The 9,689-nt window shown below is 42.7% G+C and overlaps 1 long non-coding RNA gene across 2 annotated transcripts in view; it reads left to right on the plus strand.

Annotated features, from left to right (window-relative positions):
* LOC150021944 (uncharacterized) overlaps positions 1–9,428 on the plus strand; it is an 88,626-nt gene extending 79,198 nt beyond the window's left edge. For both annotated transcript variants that reach the window (XR_016509135.1, XR_016509134.1), the window contains exons 2-4: positions 7,606–7,693; positions 8,952–9,121; positions 9,276–9,428. This is a non-coding gene — a long non-coding RNA (uncharacterized LOC150021944). The remainder of the gene's footprint in view (positions 1–7,605; positions 7,694–8,951; positions 9,122–9,275) is intronic.
* The last annotated feature ends 261 nt before the right edge of the window (positions 9,429–9,689 follow it).

Here is a 9,689-nt window from a genome sequence, read left to right on the forward strand (position 1 = left end):
TTCTCTCCCTACAAGCACAACATCTCTTCATCCCATTGATATTGGCTTTGGCCATGAGAGTTGCTTTGGGCAATGGAATGTTATCAGATGTGATGTGATCAAAGGCTTGAAACATGCTTACACAATTGAATTTATGTTCTTGCACTTCAGCATATTGCCATGAAAACATAATCCAGCTAGTCCACTGCTCCAAGGTGGATTAGAGAGACATCAAAATGACATGGATCCAACCTTCTAGGAGTTAGAAACCCAGCCAAGCTGAGCCCAACCTAGGTCAGCTGATCCCTAGCTAACCCACAGATATATAAGTAAGAAAAAGCAATCATTGTTTTAAGTACTTTATTTTGTGATGGTTTGTCATATAGCAATATTGTGGTAAAAACTGACTGGTTGGTTCTGTCTCTGTAATTGTCATATCTACCACTTCCCACCACTGTCTGTACCATTACTGCTGCATTACTCTTTTGGGGTGCCAGCAGCACTGGTAGGAGTTAGAGCCCTGGGTATTACAATGCTTCTCATCATAGAGCTGGATTGCTGAGGGGCACTATGCAGAGCTGAGCCCTTCATAGCAGGGGACCCCCTTCCCATCTTGCACCATGCTGTCATCATCCCCTCCTACAATCTCTCAAGGGGGGTCCCATCCTCTGCCTGAAGCCAGGTTTCTGAAGGGGCTTCTGCAGATCTAGAAAGCGCCCTCACTCTGTAGACTCAGCATCTGCCCAGCTGGTTATAGACATGGATGTTTTCAACTTGACTTGAACCAGCCAGTTTAAGTTGACCCCATCCTTTCTACCTCTCTAACTGCCCACATCTAAGCCTTGGCTTTGAGCATTCTTGAGGGGAATGGCATCTTGGCAGAGAAGCTTTTTGGAGACAGAGAAGAGAACTGTCAATCTAAATCCCTGCAACTTCCACAATGGGCTGCCTGCCAGGCTGGATACCACTGTTTTCTCCAGATATGGGATTATGGGTTTTTTTTAAAAATAATTATTGTTCTCCTATGTGTTTTCTAAACTCCACAAATTGGGTATTTTCTTGAATCTGAAAAACAATAAATGCTGATGAAATCAATGGAACACTGCCCCCACATCTCTGAGTGAAGCCCTGCAGGGTCAGGTGAGTTGGGAGGGGCAGAGTAGCTAGAAGAGTAGCTCTGCCAGTGGCCGGGGACAGTGCCCAGTGCTGTTAGCAGCAGCAGCTGGTGACGGGGGAGTCCAGCCCCGTCTGTCACTTGGCACTGGCTTCCACTCAGGGTCAGTGCTCAGAACCTTAGCTGGGAAGCTTGCAAAACAAAAACAAAACAAAAGAAAACAAACAAACAAACAAACCAACCCTGTTAAAAAGGTGTAGGGGACGGGAAAACCGGTGAGGGAACCTGGCTGGATCAGCATGAATCCATCTACACTACAGGAGTTTCTTGTTTTGTGGGGTAAGTGGGTTCTGAAAAATAATAAGGATCACAAGTCTAAATCAAAAAGCCATTTTACATGTGCCAGGAATGTTTCCTGAATAAAAGATTCCTACTGTGAAGCCCTGGGTAAAGTGAATTATCCCTCTCCATTTATCTTTGGCATAAATCTTGATTTTTCACTTAGAGTGTTCTGGCTTTCCATTAGGGACCAGATGATAGGTGCTCTGAAGAAAGCATATCCTGGGACTTGTGTGGAGGGGTAATGGTCCAAGTTGTCCTCTTTACTTGGGAGGACAGCCTGGCCCCGTTTTAAGTCCCAGTCCTGGTGCTAACACATTATATCTTTTGCAGGTCCTGTTCTTCTTTCCTGAAATGCTCTTTCCTGAAATGGCTCCCTCCCTCCCATACTTGGAGCTTGGGCTTAACTACCACACAGCTTCTTAGAGAGGCCTTCCTTGTCATCCCATTTAAAGTTGTGGTTCTTCACTACCCTCTCTTTCCTTTGCCTACTTGATCTTTCTCTGCAATACTTATTACCTTTTGCCATATTGTATATTGTCCTGATTTGTTTCCTGTCTGTGTCTCTCACTGCCATGTCGACCCCATGGGGCCAGGAAGGTGGGTCGTTTTGTTTCCTGCTGTATTCCTGGTGCCTGGCATAGTGCCCGGCAGAGTCTGGGCCTCCATAAGTACTTGTTGAATGAGTGAATGAAGATGTTGGGCATTTTACCTAATGTTTCTGCTTGTCTAAAACCAAATGAGTGAGGTGGCAACTGACCCTCAGCCTGAGAATGGGGAGGCGGTGGCGGTCGGTGGGGTGGGGTGGGGCGACCTTTCGGAGCAGCTCTCCTCTGCCTTGGGGGTGGCTGCTCTGCTGCTCTAGCCAACTCTTGTCTCAGGGAAGCTTGCCCAGTATTGCCAGAGTGTAAGGTTGTTTTTTAAAAGAAAAGTCAGAAAGTGAAATTTTAAAAAAAGTGAAATCACCTGATTTTGAATTGTTGGTAACCAAGTCATATTTTTCCGAAAACTGCGCAGTTTAGGCAAAACACATCTGTGAGTCAGGTCTGAGAGGTGGGTACCAGGATGGGGTCTCTAGACTAGATATTCTCCAAATTTTATCCTAGTTGACCCTACCCTACCCCATCTTACCCTATTCTGCCCTTTACCCTACCCTATCCTACCCCACCCTACCCTACCCTACCCTATCCTACCCTACCCTATTCTAATATTCTGTACTTCCGTTAAATTGTTTCCATTTTTCCCATTGCAGTGGAAAGCATATAGACTAATTAAACTCAAACCAAATTATTTGACTTAAGTGGTAGAGACTAGGCCATAATAATTGTCTCCCTAACCTGATAGGAGAAAGTTTGCTCTCTAGAAAACCACTGGCTGCCTTTTCAATTACAAAGAGGAAATCAACAAACAATGGGAAAAGATTGGTTCAAGGAGCAAGGCAACGGGCTCCCATCACGTTATTTTCCAGGTTTATAGGACTGGAAAGATTTCCTCCGTGTAAGACAGTAACTCCACTGGGCCCTGGCGCTGGGTTTCTTGGGTCACTTGGAAGGAAAAAAAGCACCCGTTTCCCACTCCATCACTCTAAAATGTCATTTTCTGCAATGCATTTTATTCTCACATAATGATTTCCACCCTTTGGTTGCTATTAATAATCCTTAATGCATATGTTTGATAAGTTGTGAAATATCCCAGGGAGTCCACCAGGATCTGCAAAGGACTGTGACGAAAGGATGGCTGGAAGAAACAGAAAATGTCCAACAAATGAAATCTCTCTAATGACCTCCAATTCCAGGACCACTGTGATGAATGATGGTCTTCTGCCAATTACATAGGTTGTATTCGGGCTCCTTCCTGCTGCAGAATGAGTTATTTTATGACTGTGCTATGATATACAATATAGAAATGTGGGCCTTGGGACTAATAAGTTGCTGGACAGAGTCAGACAACAAGAGGTGAGAGAGAGAAGGCAGGGATGTTGGCATGTGTTCATACAGAGGCAAAAAGCGTATTGGGGGAAAGGGAGGGGAGAAGGCATGGGAGGCAAGAAAAAGTAGTCATTGTGGTAGGGAGATGATTGCTATGAAGGGGGACAAAGAGTCTGATTTTAGACTCACAAAGACCTGGGTTTCAGCATCAGCTCCATCTCTTACCAGCTGTATATGCCTATAGGCAAGTTACTCCAGCTCTTTGAGATTCAGTTTCATCATCTATAAAATGAAGCAAGTAAAGCCTTACTCCCAGGGTTGATGTGAAAACCAAATGAAATAACATGTGTGTGGTATCAGGTACAGCACAGGGACTCAACACTGGCCATGCCACCCAAGATCGTAGGCCTCAGACTCTTGTTAAAAAATGGTAGATGGTATTGAACTGGACTAAGGGTACAAACTCAAATGCTTACAAGAATTGTGACAGATAACGTCAATAAGTGAAGGCAGCTAGGTATAAAAACTGCTGCAGACTGAAAAATGGAGTGAGGGCTGGCAGTTCTCTTGTGTGTTCTTAGATGTTCAGCATTTTCCAGAAAAATCCCAACTCTGGTGTTAAGGTAAAACCTCCTGATTTACAAATGTGGGCATCTAAGTCCTCTCTTATTTCTGCCACCAATGTGTAAACAAGTCAAACAACACTTAGGTCATTTCCAACTCATGGGCCATCATTTTGCAGCCTCTAAACAGAAGGATTGTAGAAGGATTGTTTATCAGGCCCTGAGTAAGTAATTCTGGGTTCAGATGACCACAGAGAATGTAATTTTGACTTGGCACCCAAGCTGTGCCTGATCTATTTTAAAAGTAGAACTACCATAGGATCCTTCTATGTAGAATGCTTTAGGAGGTTGGGCTAGAACCAACATGGTGGCCAAAGTGGTCTCTATACCTTGAACTAGTTTGAGACGAAGGTCATTTTTTACCTCTTTAAAACAACCTTCTGCTGTGGGCTGCCTGGTAATGGAACTGACAGAGGTTTGGAGCCTGAGGGAGACATAATTGTTGCCTTCCTCATTTTTGTTAAATCTGCTTTAGGCTAGCTGGTTGGCAGTGGTTCTTCCAGACTGGCTTGAGATTTGAACCTCTTCAAACCAAGTTTTCTTACTTGCATCAGGCAATTTTCCTTGTTATTTTAAAAGCAAGTTGGTAAAGCTTTCAAATCACTTGCTAAATTTGACCAGTTATATTTACATCTATGGTGATTTGTTTACCTTTTTTTCCCTTTTTTCAATCCCTTGAACTTCTCTATTTGGACTCTTTCTGGACATCTGTGTGCATGACAATACCTGAATTCACCCTAATGGCTTCCCCCAATAACATGCAGTGAGGACCTGAAGGTCCAGTCCTGTGGGGTATTATCAGTCAAGTAAGATCTGATTGGGAACAGTGGGAGTAATCAGCTTAACCATTCTGTGGTCAACTCAATAATTTTCTTTTCAAAATTCTCTCTTCTTAAAATTTAAAAGCTATAGACCAGTAAGAATATAAAATAAAAATAATTTATAACTGTAGTCCTCAGTGATAACTGTCCCTTCTATTTTGGTGAACATCCTTCTAATCATTTTGGGGAGAACTATTTCACATATATATTTACGAAAATGAACTCACACTGGACATAGTTGTTCTATGAGTTTTTTATTTAACAATATCTCATGAATATATTTCATAAATATTTTTTCTCATGAACATTTAAACATTCTTTAATGGGATTTTTTACATTGGTTATGCCATAATGTATTTAATCTTTTATTTTAGATATTTATATTGTTTCCATTATTTTTTATTGCAAGCAATGCTGTGATGTATAGCCTAGGGCTAAATATTTGTATACATCAGTGATCATAATTTTAGACCAAATTTCCTGAAGTGAAGTCAATGGTTTGCCAATAAACTATTTGCCAATAAACTGCTGGGATTGGCATAGAAGTGCAGTGAAGCAGTGTGGGAGGCACTTAACCAAGTGTTTACCATTTAGGAATGTTTGTTATAGGCTATACATTGGGGATGTTGGGCACAACAAGGCTACCTGGAATCCTCAAATTTGAGGATTGAGATAGTTTGAGTCAGTTTGAGACAGTCAAAATTCAATAAATAGAGGCTATGCTGTTAAAGTAATTCTGCTAAATTAATTTCTGTTTAGTGATTGTGGTGGCCAGCAGAACAAAAGTCATGTTACAATGTCAAATATAGATTTTGCCTGATAGTTTTACATGTATGGTTGGAAGGAAAAAACAGGAGAAGCTATCTGTTACAGGAGTAAGCGCTAGAAGATTTAATGCTCAGAAGGATGAATTGGTCACATATATGGTCAAAATTCTAGCCTGTGTTTTGCAACTTTAGAATCATAATTTAGGATCCATAAATTTAAGATGTCAGTAATTTAATTAAAAAAATAAAATCTCTCCTGAAGTGGTGGTGAATTCTGGTCCTACTTATCACTTTGTTGGATTGTGTTTTTTTGGCATCTTCCAAACTTGAAGCACTGTTTGCTTTCTATGCCCTTTTCTTCTTCCATGTGTGGTGATGTAATACGTAATTTAGTAAGTGAGTTGCTGGTTAGACCCTTGGGACATTTAATAAAAATGGATAAGTTAAATTAACAATTAGTCCAGGTCTCCCACTGGTAGGTTTTAAACCTACAGAGGAATGAGTGTGGGAGTTGATAGTAACCTTTAAATGTATCTTCAATACTTTTCAAAGTATATATCTGTATCTATGTAGATCTACATACCTACCTACCTACCTACCTATTTTTGAGTGTACTTTCTACTCCTCTTCTCATCTTGAACTTTCAGGAGAATATAGGGATTGTGAGCTAATGACAGGCTGGTAGATTCTGAAGCCAGGCAGGCCCACCTCTGAGTCCTGCTTTGCTGTCTCCTGGTTGTGGGACCTTGGATCAGTCATTTAATTTCTCTGAGCCTCAGCTTCTTTATTTGTAAAATGAATATTTCATTAGTTTCTTTATTGTAATAAATGAAACTGACTCGTTAACTTTAGCCAGAAAAAGGTTTATAAGAAAGCTACTGGATAGCTCATGAAATGTAAGAAAGACCTAAACCACAAGTCTTGGGAAGGGCTGGCTCAGGGATTCAGCCCAGAGTACCTGCTCTCAGCCCTAACCTGTCTCCACTCAAGTTAGGTTTCCAGGAGGAGTAACCTCATTGGCTGGGATTGAGTCACATTTCCTCCTTTGATCCCTTCCTCTCCCCAGGGGCATGGTATTGGTCATTTGATTGGCAATTCCACTAGAGTCATGTGAAATGAGGTAGGGCACATCCTCAATATCAAATGGGGAGTATTACCAGAAGGAGGGGAATTGTGTGCACATACATGTACCCAGAATAGCACCTCGCAGCTCTTAGAAAGACTCCAGATACTGTACATGGCACATGGTGTGTGCTCAGTAAACAATAGCTACTGTGGTTATTGTTGCTGTCAGAAGGCCAAGATTACCCATTGTTTTAGTATGAGAGAATAAGAATTGTTATTTTCTTTTTAGTCCAGTGCATTCTCTTTACACCACATGTGACTAAAATGCAGATTTTCTGAGCTCCTTCTCAGACTGACAGGACCAGAATCTCTGTGGGTAAGGGTTTTCTGACCTCTTCCTGTTTAAAAAGCAACCCACGTGATTCCTTTGGGCACCATATTTTGAGACCCGCAGCCCTTGGCGATTATGTAGAATAGTTTGAGTGTTCAAGAAGCATGTTGGAAGGAGAGATTTTTTTTCTTCCACCACAGCTGCGGAATATGTGCTGAAGGAGTAAAACAACCTGATAAGTCAGATTGGCCCATAGCTGTAGTTTTGATCCTGACTGCACACTGACAACATACCCAGGACCCAGCCCAGAGAGCATGGGCATGACTAGTTCCCAGCAGTGACCAATACTTTCAGTACACACCCGGTCCAGGAGATACAGACTCCTACATCCTCTGGAAGACAGCTAAGGATGTGTAGAACTTTGGGGTTTCAGAGTATTTTTTCTTTGATTACCCCATTTTATATTCATGGCAACCCAGTCCTCAGGCAGGTGGGGGTAGGTAGTAATTTGTTCCCAATTTTGGAGATGAAGGAAAGAAACTGACCCCTCAGGAAGATTCATTGACTAGTGATTCCACCAAAGTTACACAGCTTAGAAAAGGCAGGACCAAAACTCACGTGTTTTCTTCTGGTTCCAGGCTCATAGCTCTATCGATGTCCCTCTTGAAGACTGCAACATTCAAATTCTCCAAGGTATCTCAGTTACAATTTCAAGGAAACCTAAAGGTGAGCCATAATCTCTTCACAAGAGAGCTATGTAAAAAACATCCTTTGGGGCCTTAAGCACTTTCTGGGAGGTCTTTTAAGTCATTTTCTGTCCCTCATGCTTTGCCTTAGCTACCAGTTCTGAATGCTGTGCCTTCTGGGGTTAGAGGAGTGAGGGCTGTGATCACAATGCAGCTTCCCTGCCAACATCCTGTGGGGAGGGCTCATCTTCCAAGGAACATTCCCAAATGAGCTGTCAACTCTGCTACAATAGGAGTCTGCCTTCCATTTCCTCCCAACCCCCATACAGCATTGGGCAGAGGACAACCAGGAAATAGTTGATGGTTAGTCATCGACACAGAATGAGTTTTCTCACCTTCTGACTTCCCCAGCTGCCCCTTGACTACTTTTTTTTCTATCCTAACCTGAGGACATTTTTCATTGCAGAGAGAGAGAGAGAGAGAGAGAGAGAGAGAGAGAGAGAGAGAGAGAGAGCAAGAGAGAGCTTGTCTCCTGTACATGCTCCAACTGGAGATCAAACCCGCAACCTAGGTATGTGTCTTGACCAGGAAAGAAATCCAAAACCTTTTGGTGTACAGGGTGACGCTCCAACCAATTGAGCCACACCAGCCAGGGCTCCTTGACTACTTTTTTGAGCTTATTTTTTATTATAAAACTAATCTATAGTCACCAAAGGACAGAAGTACAGAAAAGAAGTACAGGAAAAAACAAACAAACAAAAAACACTTGTAATAATGACAAGTATTTATTATAAACACTAGGTACCTGATAAACTTTGTTTTATGTAATCTACATAGCAGTCAACCCTACATATGAGGACTCTGAGAACCTGGGCTGTTACCCACCATCCATCTTGCCATACAAAACCACCAGAATAACACAACCTTCAAAACTTGGGGCACTTTCTTTTGGCCTCTTTCCTGTGTTTGCACCTATGCAAACTCTTGATGTCAAGTCAAGCCCTGAAGGAGACAGGTGTTTCATACCTCTGGGTCTTTGCTCTGCTGGGCTTGACATCAAGAATAGTTGTTCGGACCATCTGGTTATTTTTGGCTTTGCTATCAAGGCACAGTGCATAGGCAACTTCTCTGTTATGGGCTGAATTGCGTCTCCCCAAAGTTCATATGTTGAAGCCTTAACCCGCATTAAGTACCTCAGAATGTGACTGTTTTGGAGATAAGATCTTTAAAGAGGTGACTAAGTTAAAATGAAGCTGTTAAGACGGGCCCTAATCCAAGCTAACTCGTGTGCTTGTAAGAAGAGGAAAGTTGAATATATTGTGCATGGAGATGCCACAGATGCACCCACGCAGAGAAAAGGCCATGTGAGGACACAGCGAGGAGACAGTCATCTGCAAGCCAAGGACAGAGGCCTCCGAAGAAGCAAACCCCGCTGACACATTGCTCTTGGACCCCAGCCACCAGAATTGTGAGGAAATAAATTACAGTTGTTTAAGTCATGCTACCTGCAGTGTTTTGTTATGGCAGCCCTAGCAAACTAATATGCTCTGTAAAGACTTTCCTGACACCAGTTCTATCCCCTCCAGGAAGAACTAACTTTCTTTCTCTGGTCTTCTCACCAGGTCCCCTTTTACTGAACTGCTTTCCTGCTCATCATCCCTGCTGGAGTCAAGTTCCTTGAGGGCCAGGCCTGGCTCATTCCCACAATTCTATCATCTAGCCCAGTGCTGAGCGTAACCCCAGCTTGGGGAAAATAAATAAATGAATGATGAACAACCTGCTACTTTAACTCTTGCCTGATGTCTTGGGCTCCAGTGAGGGGTCCAACAACTGCTTGTGGGTAAATTGATTGTTCCTGGAAATTCAGAGGTGTTGAGGGACTCCAGAGAAGGAGAGAAGTCAGGCAAATGGGCAGGACCCAGGGAGTGGTGGTCACCCAGCTCCCCACCTGGTGCATTTCCTCCTGCTGGCTCACATGCCTTGGAACAATCCTGTGCTTCGCAGCCTCCCAGCCTGGGCCTTGGCATTCAGCCCTC

The sequence above is a fragment of the Furipterus horrens genome, unplaced genomic scaffold, assembly GCF_987537825.1.
Source record: "Furipterus horrens unplaced genomic scaffold, mFurHor1.1.pri manual_scaffold_1, whole genome shotgun sequence".
Taxonomy (NCBI): Eukaryota; Metazoa; Chordata; class Mammalia; order Chiroptera; family Furipteridae; genus Furipterus; species Furipterus horrens.